The 13294-nt window shown below is 33.0% G+C and overlaps 2 long non-coding RNA genes across 4 annotated transcripts; both read left to right on the forward strand.

Annotated features, from left to right (window-relative positions):
• The first annotated feature begins 882 nt into the window (after positions 1 to 882).
• On the forward strand, positions 883 to 3751 carry LOC120519503. 3 transcript variants are annotated; one of them, XR_005631549.1, is made up of 6 exons: positions 883 to 918; positions 1015 to 1193; positions 1747 to 1798; positions 2502 to 2552; positions 2677 to 2721; positions 3246 to 3751. It is a non-coding gene; the product is annotated as an uncharacterized LOC120519503 (long non-coding RNA). The 3 variants fall into 3 exon arrangements; XR_005631547.1 differs by having other exon boundaries at positions 3678 to 3750; XR_005631548.1 differs by having other exon boundaries at positions 1015 to 1155; positions 3678 to 3750.
• A 6464-nt stretch (positions 3752 to 10215) lies between these two features.
• Positions 10216 to 12957, forward strand: LOC120519507. The gene is made up of 4 exons (XR_005631554.1): positions 10216 to 10391; positions 10702 to 10719; positions 11884 to 11928; positions 12885 to 12957. It is a non-coding gene; the product is annotated as an uncharacterized LOC120519507 (long non-coding RNA).
• The last annotated feature ends 337 nt before the right edge of the window (positions 12958 to 13294 follow it).

The following is a 13294-nucleotide window of genomic DNA, read 5'->3' on the forward strand; positions in this document are numbered from 1 at the left end:
GCTTTAAGCTTGTGTAGAATTTGAGAGCTTTTCTTTAACAGATGTCTCCGGAGTAAAAATTAAGCGTTTTTAGTGTCCATTGCTTAATTAAGGTGATTAATTAACTAGTCTTGTATTGAGTTTAGGGCCTATATGACACTGTTGGCCCCCTTTATCCTCTTATGTCTATTTTTTGTGTCCTTAGGTTTTGGGTATGTTATGGGTTAGTACTCTCATCCTTTGAGGTTGGAGTCCCCCTTGCTTCTTTTCAGTGATTGAAGAGTTATTTTTTTGTGTGTATTGGGCCTTAGGCCTGTGAGATTAGAGACCTTTTCTTTAACAGGTGTCTCTAGGGTAAGTAGATTTTTATCTCCTTGTTTATTTATTAGACATATAGACTAGATTTAATCAAATCCTGTTGGTTCGAAGCTCTTGAGTTTATTCTATCTTTTTCTTGTTATTTTATTTTAGTTTCCACTCTGTTTCAATATGATGAGTATTAGGCCTTAAGTTTAAGTAGAGTTTGAGACCCTTTCTTTTACAGGTGTCTCTGGAGTAAATCTTTTTGTCTGTTGTTTTTGTTTTCATATTCCTTATGTACTTATTAGGCTTTTGGCTTGTATGAATTTGAGACTTTTCTTTAACAGATGTCTCTGGAGTAAAAGTTAAGCTTTTTTTAGTGTCCATTGCTTACTTTAGGTGATTAATTAGCTAGTCTTGTATTGAGTTTAGGGCCTATGTGACACTGTTGACCCCCTTTATCCTCTCATGTCTATTTTTGTGTCCTTAGGTTTTGGGTATGTTATGGGTTGGTACTCTCATCCTTTGAGGTTGGAGTCCCCCTTGCTTTTTTTCAGTGGTTGAAGAATTGTTTATTTGAGTTTTTTAGGCCTTAGGCCTGTCCGAGGTTAGAGACCCTTTCTTTAAGTTGTCTCTAGGGTAAGTAGATTTTTATCTCCTTGTTTATCTTTTAGACATGTAGACTAGATTTAATCAAATCTCATTTTCCCATTTAAATATCATATTGCATTGCAGCAAAAACACTCAGCAAGGTTTTCCCTATAAGGAAGAAAAAAACCCATCATCTACCTTTTGAGCTGATGGCTCGTGGAACCCGAATTACAGATTTGACTCCTATGTAGCAGAACTGTTTGTTTAAACAACTCCTTATTCCGGGTAATTTCCTTAGAGAGTTAATGTCTTTTGATTCTAAGGTGAGTAGATGGTTAGTTTTTTTGTAAGTTTAGGGTCTGTGTGACATTAGTGACCCCCTTTATCCTTAATCTTCCCTTTTTAGTTTGTCCCTTTAAGTTTAGAGTGTGTTGTGGATCCATTTCTTTATTTTAGTTTCCATTATGTTTCAATATGATGAGTATTAGGCCTTAAGTTTAAGTAGAGTTTGAGACCCTTTCTTTTACAGGTGTCTCTGGAATAAATCTTTTTGCCTGTTGTTTTATTTTCATATTCCTTATGTACTTATTAGGCTTTAGGTTTGTATGAATTTGAGACTTTTTCTTTAGCAGATGTCTCTGGAGTAAAAGGTAAGCTTTTGTTTAGTGTCCATTACTTACTTTAGGTGATTAATCAACTAGTCTTGTATTGAGTTTAGGGCCTATGTGACACTGTTGACCCCCTTTATCCTCTCATGTCTATTTTTTGTGTCCTTAGGTTTTGGGTATGTTAGGGGTTGGTACTCTCATCCCTTTGAGGTTGGAGTCCCCCTTGCTTTTTTTCGTGGTTGAAGAATTGTTTATTTGTGTTTTTTAGGCCTTAGGCCTGTACGAGATTAGAGACCCTTTCTTTACCAGTTGTCTCTAGGGTAAGTAGATTTTTATCTCCTTCTTTATTTATTAGACATGTAGACTAGATTTAATCAGATCTTTTGCCTGTTATTTTTATTTTCATATTCCATATGTAATTGTAAGGCTTTAGGCTTGTATAAAATTTGAGAGCTTTTCTTTGACAGGTGTCTCCTGGAGTAAAAATTAAGCGTTTTTAGTGTCCATTGCTTAATTAAGGTGACTGATTAACTAGTCTTGTATTGAGTTTAGGGCCTATTTGACACTGTTGACCCCCTTTATCCTCTTATGCCTATTTTTTGTGTATCCTTAGGTTTTGGGTATGTTATGGGTTAGTACTCTCATCCATTGAGGTTGGAGTCCCCCTTGTTTCTTTTCAGTGATTAAAAAGTTGTTTCTTTTTGTGTATTAGGCCTTAGGCCTGTCGGGTTAGAGACCCTTTCTTTAACAGGTGTCTCTAGGGTAAATAGATTTTTATTTCCTTATTTATTTATTAGACATGTAGACTAGATTTAATCAAATCCTGTTGGTTCGAAGCTCTTGAGTTTATTCTATCTTTTTCTTGTTATTTTATTTTAGTTTCCATTCTGTTTCAATATGATGAGTATTAGGTCTTAAGTTTAAGTAGAGTTTGAGACCCTTTCTTTTACAGGTGTCTCTGGAGTAAATCCTTTTGTCTGTTGTTTTTGTTTTCATATTCCTTATGTACTTCTTATGCTTTAGGCTTGTATGAATTTGAGACTTTTTCTTTAACAGATGTCTCTGGAGTAAAAGGTAAGCTTTTCTTTAGTGTCCATTGCTTACTTAAGGTGATTAATTAACTAGTCTTGTATTGAGTTTAGGGCCTATGTGACACTGTTGACCCCCTTTATCCTCTCATGTCTATTTTTTGTGTTAGGCCTGTACGGGATTAGAGACCCTTTCATTAACAGGTGTCTCTAGGGTAAGTAGATTTTTATTTCCTTATTTATTTATTAGACATGTAGACTAGATTTAATTAAATTCTTTTGGTTCGAGGCTCTTAGGTTTATTCTATTTCTTTTCTTGTTGTTTTATTTTAGTTTCCCTTGTGTTCCAATGTTGTTATCCTTCCTCCCTGTTTATGAAATTTGGGTTAAATTCTTTTTGTTGTTGGTGTTCTTTTAGATCATGGTCAAAAGGACCTTCCTTATATTAAAGTTGTTGATATTCATCCTTGTTAAAGGAATGATATTTTCTCCATTATGTGTCTTTATTGATCCCTTGTTCCTTGGCTTAGTAGTCTGGTTTCTCTAATGTAAGTGTCCCCACTAAGGTGAGTGAAGTTCCTAGAGTTGTTTTTTGCTCCAAGTTGTTATCTCATTCCTGCTGTGTGCATGGGAGAAAAGGTTACCTTTATTGCCCGGTTTTGGAATCCCTTTCCCCTTTTCCCACTGCCTCACAGTCCCAGTCCTGCAATTTCTCTTTGTTTTGTCTTGTCTCCTCCAGGTTCTCCTGCCCTCAGGATCCTGGTCTGAGTCCTAGAACCTTAATATTTCAACCTCTATGGTTGGTGGAGAGAAGAGATTGAAAATACAAGACAAAACATTCATATGTCCATACATTTTAAAACCAGTTTTTGTAATTCGTTCAGTTTTTCCTTTTGGATATACTTATTCTTTTACAACAAGTTGTTTTGTCCTTTAATAAAAGCAAAGGAAACTTATCAAAAAGATATGTATTTTTTTATTCTTTTGTTTTCTTCAAAGGAAACTTATTTTCAGTCCATAATTATATTTGGGAAGGAAGGTTCATTAAATCCTTTTTAACAAGATTGTTTTGTTTTTGTAAAAAGTAAAGGAAACTTATTCAAAGGAAACTTATAAGGTTGTTATTGATATTCCTCTTTCTTTTGGTGTCTTTTATATTTTTGTTTTTTAGGTGTTAGTTGATCAAATCAGCATTGGGTGAAGGCCTTCCCTTAGTCCCCCAGCTTCTTCAACAAAACCATGATGGACCCCCGAAAATGTGATTTTCATTGAAGGGCCTTTCACATGCTAAATTTTGAAAAAAACTTTTATTTATTTGTTTCAAATTTTTGTTGGTTTAGTTTTAATAAACAGACCTTTGTTGTGTAAAAAAAGTTTTCTTGGTCTGTTATTTTAAAGAAGACACCTTTTAGATGAATATCTTGTAAGAGCATAACAGTGAATGGAGTCTGTCATATCATACAATTCAAGACATCCTTCTTGCATGACATAATTTCAGACATTCTTATACAAGATATCTTATATTTTATGGTTTCCATTTCCTTTACATGAAATAAGTTAAAGTTTCTTTGTATAAGTTATTGAGATATCTTTTCTTAGGGTGAGTATCTTATTTTCTTTATGTTTCTCAAACAGCATACATTTTCTTTATCCAGCATTTCATTCTTAGTTTCTCAAATATTTCCTTCTTGTTACCATCTTTTATATAACATGGTTACGAACATTCTTATTTAAGGTAAGTATCTTATACTTTAATTTCAGGCATCCTTCTTTAAGGTAAGTATATTGTTCTTTATAGTTTCCATTTCTTTTACATGGAATGGTTTAAAGCATCCTTATTTAGGTTATTGAAATATCCTTATCTTAAGGTAAGTATCTTATTTACTTTGTTTCTTAAGAAGCATACATTCTTTATCCTGCATGTATTTCCTTTACATGACATAAGTTAGAACATCTTTCGTTAGGTTGTTGAGGTATCTTTGCTTAAGATAAGTATCTTTTTTACTTTGTTTCTTAGAAAGCTTAGAAAAGCATATATTTTCTTTATCAGGTATTCATATCCTTTATATGACAGTTTTAAAAACATTTCTTATGCGATGTTAACCTTGTTGCTTATAAAACAGTTTTTTTATTTTGCTTTATAACATTTTAGTTAACACAAGGCATCCTATTCTAAAGCAATTCTCTTATGCTTTAAACATCCAGGTATCAGCATTTTTGTTTTTTACTTTGTTTCTTAGAAAAGCATATATTTTCTTTATCAGGTATTCATATCCTTTATATGACAGTTTTAAAACATTTCTTATGCGATGTTAACCTTGTTGCTTATAAAACAGTTTCTCTATTTTGCTTTATAACATTTTAGTTAACACAAGGCATCCTATTCTAAAGCAATTCTCTTATGCTTTAAACATCCAGGTATCAGCATTTTTGTTTTTTACTTTGTTTCTTAGAAAAGCATATATTTTCTTTATAGGTATTCATATCCTTTATCTGACAGTTTTAAAAACATTTCTTATGCAATGTTAACCTCGTTGCTTATAAAACAGTTTCTTTATTTTGCTTTATAACATTTTAGTTAACACAAGGCATCTTATTGTATCTTTGCTTAAGATAAGTATCTTTTTTACTTTGTTTCTTAGAAAGCTTAGAAAAGCATATATTTTCTTTATCAGGTATTCATATCCTTTATATGACAGTTTTAAAACATTTCTTATGCGATGTTAACCTTGTTGCTTATAAAACAGTTCCTTTATTTTGCTTTATAACATTTTAGTTAACACAAGGCATCTTATTCTAAAGCAATTCTCTTATGCTTTAAACATCCAGGTATCAGCATTTTTGTTTTTTACTTTGTTTCTTAGAAAAGCATATATATCCTTTGTTCTGACAGTTTTAAAACATTTCTTAGGTATTCATATCCTTTATAACATTTTGACAGCATCTTATTTAAAGCAAAACATTTCTTATGCTTTATTTTGCTTTATAACATTTTAGTTTAAGGCATCTTATTCTAAAGCAATTCTCTTATGCTTTAAACATCCAGGTATCAGCATTTTTGTTTTTTACTTTGTTTCTTAGAAAAGCATATAATCAGGTATTCATATCCTTTATCTGACAGTTTTAAAAACATTTCTTATGCAGTGTTAACCTCGTTGCTTATAAAACAGTTTCTTTATTTTGCTTTATAACATTTTAGTTAACATAAGGCATCTTATTCTAAAGCAATTCTCTTATGCTTTAAATATCCAGGTATCAGCATTTTTGTTTTTTACTTTGTTTCTTAGAAAAGCATATATTCTCTTTCTCAGGTATTCATATCCTTTATATGACAGTTTTAAAAACATTTCTTATGCGATGTTAACCTTATTGCTTATAAAACAGTTTCTTTATTTTGCTTTATAACATTTTAGTTAACACAAGGCATCTTATTCTAAAGCAATTCTCTTATGCTTTAAACATCCAGGTATCAGCATTTTTGTTTTTTACTTTGTTTCTTAGAAAAGCATATATTTTCTTTATCAGGTATTCATATCCTTTATCTGACAGTTTTAAAAACATTTCTTATGCAATGTTAACCTCGTTGCTTATAAAACAGTTTCTCTATTTTGCTTTATAACATTTTAGTTAACACAAGGCATCTTATTCTAAAGCAATTCTCTTATGCTTTATGATTTTCAAGTTCAAGTGTTCTTGTTTAAGTGATCAGGATATTCTTATTGAAAATAATCATTTTATTTTCTTGTAATTCTTATACTTTAAAACATCCAAGTATCAACATTTCTGTTTAGCAAACACACTCTTTGGTTTACTTTGTAACATTAAAATTAGCATTTCTTTTTTCGTAACATCTTTATACCTTCTTGCTTTTTATGAGAATGATAGGAGAGTAGATAAGAATAAAATCATAAATAAAAGACAGTTCCAAAAAAAACTTTTCAAAAAAGGTTGCACCAGACGCGTTTCGCTTGTAAAAGCTCATCAGTGGATTTATGCAAATAAAATAAAATTGTAAAGATTGAAATCACAAGAATAGTTTGTCAGATGAGATCCGAAAAAGTCAGATGGTGACATATAGTCACATGATTCTGAAAGCATCATTTGTTTTTTTGAAAAAAGAAAGAATAGGCATTTTCCACACTAAAGGTACTGAAGTGGTACCCCCGAAGGAGTAAGGCACAATAGGATCTGGCTAGGTTAGGTTTTTTATTAGTATACACCTCAAGGGCATACACCGTTGATTAGAGTGATCTTACGAGCACTATGTAAACCAGACAGCTTACACAAAGAAACTGCCTGGTGGTGGCACTCTCGCTTTTGCCGCCACTCTTTCCCAGTTGTGCTTCAAAATGCCATATAATATAATATATAATATAAAATATATAGTATAAGTATAAGTATTATGTTAATCTCCTTCGTAAAAGGTGTCCTTTATTTTTTGTATCAAGCCTTGTAGTTATCAAGGTTGCAGTCAGGTTATTTTTTTGCTTTTTGTATGAATAAAATCATGCAAATTATCAAAGATTAGAAATAATTCTTATTGCATGAGTTGATTTTGCTGTTTCTCTCTTGTAGCAGGGTAGGGCATTTTTTCAAAATCCCACTGTGTGCTCCTGCAGTCTTGCCTGCACCAAATTATTTTTACATATTTAGTTGAAAATAAACCATGCATATCCCTTCTTACTGGGTTTGAGTTTTTTTGCATGTTTAAATTTTTCCTTTTTCCATTTATTTTTTGTTTTAGGAATTTTTTTCAACAACTGTTCTTTGCACCTTTCGTGCGTTAGTTTTTTTATCCCGCGGGGGATACATTTCTTTCTTTTCTATCGTTTTGATACTGGATTTCCAAATTTTTGTATAATCAATGTCCAAATGTCAAACTATTCCGTGTCAAAGTACCCTTTTGTGCCTCCTTTAGGCAACGTTTTAAGTTCAAGCCTGCTTTTTCCATCCGTTCGATTTCAATCCCGAAAAACAACTCCTTAGCTAGTCCTCCAAACATTTCCTTTAAAACATTCTTTTATTTTGCCACAATCCATTCCTTCTAATCAACTTTCTGTCCAATCCGTTACCGCCCGGAGTAACAAATCTAGACCTGTCTTTTCAAGTTCACAATTACTGTGTCCCATTCATTTCATTCAAAAATCACGATCAATCATCTTTGTCCATTTTCTCTAGCAAATCTGAAGAATCCATCATATTTTATAAAACAGTCTATTTTCCAACAATACTTTATGTTCAACTCGTTCCCGCCTGGGTTAACAAGTTCCAACAACCGTTTTAAAGCACATGGCTGCCGCCATTATTACATTTCTCTTTCTCACGGATTCCTTTCTTTTTCATCATGTAGCCAACATAATTTGCATATACTTTCTTTTTCTCAATATACAGTATCAATTAAGTTCTTTTGTATAACATTGGTCATTGACTTTCTCTCAAGTTGTCATATTGCATTGCATAAAAACACTCGACATAGCTTTCCCTATAAGGAATAGAAAAAACCGCCATCTACCTTTGAGCTGGTGGCTCGTGGAACCCGAATTTCAGATTTGATTCTTCTTAAGATGTGTAGTATTCTCTAAAGAAAAGTTTTTTATTTTGCAAGATTTTAAATATTAAACACTTTTTTTTAAAAAATGATTTCAAATTGTTAACTAATTTTGAGCGTTGTTTGCTCTCTGTAAGTCCTATTTGGAATGATTCAAACACTCGACCGTTGTCCAAGTGCCTTTTGTCATGCTCCGCCCGAAGGGGACCTCCCCATGTTTAAATTTCAAATAATCACTTCCATGATGCATTTCACTACCTCCTCTTGTTAGAATCAGGAGGGAGGGGCAGTATTTTTTTAAAAAAATGCATCATTTGAATGCTGTCTTAGTTAAAGTGTCCTTTCTATGTGTCCTTCCCTTTTCTTTCAATAGAGTGTCCCTTGTATCTTACTTATGGGTGATGTTATAACAGATGCTATTCCTGTATGTGATAGAGATGTTTGTCTATACAAATCTTTATTCTGAGTATTTTCCTTAGAAAGTTAATGTCTTTTATTCCTAAGGTGAGTAGATGATTAATTTTCCTGTAAGTTTAGGGTCTAATAGACATCAGCGACCCCCTTTATCCTTGGTCTTCCCTTCTAGGTTGTCCCCTTGGGTTTCAAGTGTGTTGTAAAACAATGCAATTACTTTATTGAGGTTATCTCCTTCTTGTCCCTCCTTTAAAATTGAGAGTCTGTCCCTTTATGGGTGTCAGGCCTTGAATTTGAATAGAGTCTGAGACCCTTTCTTGTATAGGTATCTCTGAAATAAACTTTAAAATTAAATCTTGATTGTCCATTGCTTACTTAAGATGATTAATTAATTAGTCCTGTCTTGAGTTTAGGGCCTATGTGACACTGTTGACCCCCTTTATCCTCTCATGTCTATTTTTTTGTCTCCTTAAATTTTGGGTATGTTGTGGGTTAGTATCCTCATCCCTTGAGGTTGGAGTCCCCCTTGTTTCTTTTCAGTGATTGAAGAGTTGTTTGTGTTTTTTAGGCCTTAGGCCTGTACGAGATTAGAGACCCTTTCTTTAATGGTTGTCTCTAGGGTAAGTAGATTTTTATCTCCTTATTTATTTATTAGACATGTAGACTAGATTTAATCAAATCTTTTGCCTGTTATTTTTAATTTCATATTCCATATGTAATTGTTGGGCTTTAAGCTTGTGTAGAATTTGAGAGCTTTTCTTTAACAGATGTCTCCGGAGTAAAAATTAAGCGTTTTTAGTGTCCATTGCTTAATTAAGGTGATTAATTAACTAGTCTTGTATTGAGTTTAGGGCCTATATGACACTGTTGGCCCCCTTTATCCTCTTATGTCTATTTTTTGTGTCCTTAGGTTTTGGGTATGTTATGGGTTAGTACTCTCATCCTTTGAGGTTGGAGTCCCCCTTGCTTCTTTTCAGTGATTGAAGAGTTATTTTTTTGTGTGTATTGGGCCTTAGGCCTGTACGAGATTAGAGACCTTTTCTTTAACAGGTGTCTCTAGGGTAAGTAGATTTTTATCTCCTTGTTTATTTATTAGACATATAGACTAGATTTAATCAAATCCTGTTGGTTCGAAGCTCTTGAGTTTATTCTATCTTTTTCTTGTTATTTTATTTTAGTTTCCACTCTGTTTCAATATGATGAGTATTAGGCCTTAAGTTTAAGTAGAGTTTGAGACCCTTTCTTTTACAGGTGTCTCTGGAGTAAATCTTTTTGTCTGTTGTTTTTGTTTTCATATTCCTTATGTACTTATTAGGCTTTTGGCTTGTATGAATTTGAGACTTTTTCTTTAACAGATGTCTCTGGAGTAAAAGTTAAGCTTTTTTTAGTGTCCATTGCTTACTTTAGGTGATTAATTAGCTAGTCTTGTATTGAGTTTAGGGCCTATGTGACACTGTTGACCCCCTTTATCCTCTCATGTCTATTTTTTGTGTCCTTAGGTTTTGGGTATGTTATGGGTTGGTACTCTCATCCTTTGAGGTTGGAGTCCCCCTTGCTTTTTTTCAGTGGTTGAAGAATTGTTTATTTGAGTTTTTTAGGCCTTAGGCCTGTACGAGGTTAGAGACCCTTTCTTTAAGTTGTCTCTAGGGAAAGTAGATTTTTATCTCCTTGTTTATCTTTTAGACATGTAGACTAGATTTAATCAAATCTCATTTTCCCATTTAAATATCATATTGCATTGCAGCAAAAACACTCAGCAAGGTTTTCCCTATAAGGAAGAAAAAAACCCATCATCTACCTTTTGAGCTGATGGCTCGTGGAACCCGAATTACAGATTTGACTCCTATGTAGCAGAACTGTTTGTTTAAACAACTCCTTATTCCGGGTAATTTCCTTAGAGAGTTAATGTCTTTTGATTCTAAGGTGAGTAGATGGTTAGTTTTTTTGTAAGTTTAGGGTCTGTGTGACATTAGTGACCCCCTTTATCCTTAATCTTCCCTTTTTAGTTTGTCCCTTTAAGTTTAGAGTGTGTTGTGGATCCATTTCTTTATTTTAGTTTCCATTATGTTTCAATATGATGAGTATTAGGCCTTAAGTTTAAGTAGAGTTTGAGACCCTTTCTTTTACAGGTGTCTCTGGAATAAATCTTTTTGCCTGTTGTTTTTATTTTCATATTCCTTATGTACTTATTAGGCTTTAGGTTTGTATGAATTTGAGACTTTTTCTTTAGCAGATGTCTCTGGAGTAAAAGGTAAGCTTTTGTTTAGTGTCCATTACTTACTTTAGGTGATTAATCAACTAGTCTTGTATTGAGTTTAGGGCCTATGTGACACTGTTGACCCCCTTTATCCTCTCATGTCTATTTTTTGTGTCCTTAGGTTTTGGGTATGTTAGGGGTTGGTACTCTCATCCTTTGAGGTTGGAGTCCCCCTTGCTTTTTTTCGTGGTTGAAGAATTGTTTATTTGTGTTTTTTAGGCCTTAGGCCTGTACTTGAGATTAGAGACCCTTTCTTTACCAGTTGTCTCTAGGGTAAGTAGATTTTTATCTCCTTCTTTATTTATTAGACATGTAGACTAGATTTAATCAGATCTTTTGCCTGTTATTTTTATTTTCATATTCCATATGTAATTGTAAGGCTTTAGGCTTGTAGGTTTGTAAAATTTGAGAGCTTTTCTTTGACAGGTGTCTCCTGGAGTAAAAATTAAGCGTTTTTAGTGTCCATTGCTTAATTAAGGTGACTGATTAACTAGTCTTGTATTGAGTTTAGGGCCTATTTGACACTGTTGACCCCCTTTATCCTTTTATGCCTATTTTTTGTGTATCCTTAGGTTTTGGGTATGTTATGGGTTAGTACTCTCATCCATTGAGGTTGGAGTCCCCCTTGTTTCTTTTCAGTGATTAAAAAGTTGTTTCTTTTTGTGTATTAGGCCTTAGGCCTGTACGGGGTTAGAGACCCTTTCTTTAACAGGTGTCTCTAGGGTAAATAGATTTTTATTTCCTTATTTATTTATTAGACATGTAGACTAGATTTAATCAAATCCTGTTGGTTCGAAGCTCTTGAGTTTATTCTATCTTTTTCTTGTTATTTTATTTTAGTTTCCATTCTGTTTCAATATGATGAGTATTAGGTCTTAAGTTTAAGCAGAGTTTGAGACCCTTTCTTTTACAGGTGTCTCTGGAGTAAATCCTTTTGTCTGTTGTTTTTGTTTTCATATTCCTTATGTACTTCTTATGCTTTAGGCTTGTATGAATTTGAGACTTTTTCTTTAACAGATGTCTCTGGAGTAAAATAAGCTTTTCTTTAGTGTCCATTGCTTACTTAAGGTGATTAATTAACTAGTCTTGTATTGAGTTTAGGGCCTATGTGACACTGTTGACCCCCTTTATCCTCTCATGTCTATATTTTTGTGTTAGGCCTGTACGGGATTAGAGACCCTTTCATTAACAGGTGTCTCTAGGGTAAGTAGATTTTTATTTCCTTATTTATTTATTAGACATGTAGACTAGATTTAATTAAATTCTTTTGGTTCGAGGCTCTTAGGTTTATTCTATTTCTTTTCTTGTTGTTTTATTTTAGTTTCCCTTGTGTTCCAATGTTGTTATCCTTCCTCCCTGTTTATGAAATTTGGGTTAAATTCTTTTTGTTGTTGGTGTTCTTTTAGATCATGGTCAAAAGGACCTTCCTTATATTAAAGTTGTTGATATTCATCCTTGTTAAAGGAATGATATTTTCTCCATTATGTGTCTTTATTGATCCCTTGTTCCTTGGCTTAGTAGTCTGGTTTCTCTAATGTAAGTGTCCCCACTAAGGTGAGTGAAGTTCCTAGAGTTGTTTTTTGCTCCAAGTTGTTATCTCATTCCTGCTGTGTGCATGGGAGAAAAGGTTACCTTTATTGCCCGGTTTTGGAATCCCTTTCCCCTTTTCCCACTGCCTCACAGTCCCAGTCCTGCAATTTCTCTTTGTTTTGTCTTGTCTCCTCCAGGTTCTCCTGCCCTCAGGATCCTGGTCTGAGTCCTAGAACCTTAATATTTCAACCTCTATGGTTGGTGGAGAGAAGAGATTGAAAATACAAGACAAAACATTCATATGTCCATACATTTTAAAACCAGTTTTTGTAATTCGTTCAGTTTTTCCTTTTGGATATACTTATTCTTTTACAACAAGTTGTTTTGTCCTTTAATAAAAGCAAAGGAAACTTATCAAAAAGATATGTATTTTTTTATTCTTTTGTTTTCTTCAAAGGAAACTTATTTTCAGTCCATAATTATATTTGGGAAGGAAGGTTCATTAAATCCTTTTTAACAAGATTGTTTTGTTTTTGTAAAAAGTAAAGGAAACTTATTCAAAGGAAACTTATAAGGTTGTTATTGATATTCCTCTTTCTTTTGGTGTCTTTTATATTTTTGTTTTTTAGGTGTTAGTTGATCAAATCAGCATTGGGTGAAGGCCTTCCCTTAGTCCCCCAGCTTCTTCAACAAAACCATGATGGACCCCCGAAAATGTGATTTTCATTGAAGGGCCTTTCACATGCTAAATTTTGAAAAAAACTTTTATTTATTTGTTTCAAATTTTTGTTGGTTTAGTTTTAATAAACAGACCTTTGTTGTGTAAAAAAAGTTTTCTTGGTCTGTTATTTTAAAGAAGACACCTTTTAGATGAATATCTTGTAAGAGCATAACAGTGAATGGAGTCTGTCATATCATACAATTCAAGACATCCTTCTTGCATGACATAATTTCAGACATTCTTATACAAGATATCTTATATTTTATGGTTTCCATTTCCTTTACATGAAATAAGTTAAAGTTTCTTTGTATAAGTTAT

Source organism: Polypterus senegalus, unplaced genomic scaffold (assembly GCF_016835505.1).
Source record: "Polypterus senegalus isolate Bchr_013 unplaced genomic scaffold, ASM1683550v1 scaffold_1476, whole genome shotgun sequence".
Taxonomy (NCBI): Eukaryota; Metazoa; Chordata; class Cladistia; order Polypteriformes; family Polypteridae; genus Polypterus; species Polypterus senegalus.